We start from the raw sequence: 992 nt of genomic DNA, 5'->3' as shown, positions 1-992 counted from the left end.
TCCTCACCCTTATAAGGCAAAACCTCCATGTGTCTTTTAGAATCAGCATCACCTGTCCACTGCCGAGTCCATAATACTCTCCTGGCAGAAATGAACATTGCATTAATTCTAGATGCCAGCAGGCAAATGTCCCTCTGTGCATCCCGCATATATAAGACGACGTCTTTTATATGTTCTATGGTTAGCAAAATAGTATCCCTGTCGAGGGAATCAATGTTGTCTGACAGAGTATCAGACCAAGCGGCTGCAGCACTACACATCCATGCTGAAGCAATAGCAGGTCTCAGTATAGTACCTGAGTGTGTATACAAAGACTTCAGGATAGCTTCCTGCTTTCTATCCGCAGGCTCCTTTAGGGCGGCCGTATCCTGAGACGGCAGTGCCACCTTTTTTGATAAGTGTGTGAGCGCCTTGTCCACCCTAGGGGATGTTTCCCAACGTAACCTGTCCGTTGGCGGGAAAGGGTACGCCATCAGTAACCTCTTAGAAATCACTAGTTTCTTATCGGGGGAACTCCACGCTTCCTCACACAATTCATCAGATGGGGGAAAAGTCACTGGCTGCTTTTTCTCCCCAAACATAATACCCCTCTTGGTGGTAACCGGGTTAACATCAGAAATGTGCAATACATTTTTCACTGCAGTAATCATGCATCGGATGGCTTTTGTAGACTGTGCATTTGTCTCATCCTCATCTACACTGGAGTCAGACTCCGTGTCGACATCTGTGTCTACCATCTGAGCTAGCGAGCGTTTATGAGCCCATGATGGCCTCTGAGACGCCTGGGCAGGCGCGGGCTGAGATCCCGGCTGTCCCAAGGCTGCTGCGTCATCGAACCTTTTATGTAAGGAGTTGACACTGTCTGTTAAGACCTTCCACATATCCATCCAATCCGGTGTCGGCCCCGTCGAGGGCGACACCACACTTATCTGCCCTTGCTCCGCCTCCACGTAACCCTCATCAAACATGTCGACACAGCCGTACCGACACAC

The sequence above is a fragment of the Pseudophryne corroboree genome, chromosome 8 (genome assembly GCF_028390025.1).
Source record: "Pseudophryne corroboree isolate aPseCor3 chromosome 8, aPseCor3.hap2, whole genome shotgun sequence".
Lineage (NCBI taxonomy): Eukaryota > Metazoa > Chordata > Amphibia > Anura > Myobatrachidae > Pseudophryne > Pseudophryne corroboree.
Note: the sequence above shows the minus strand (reverse complement) of the source record.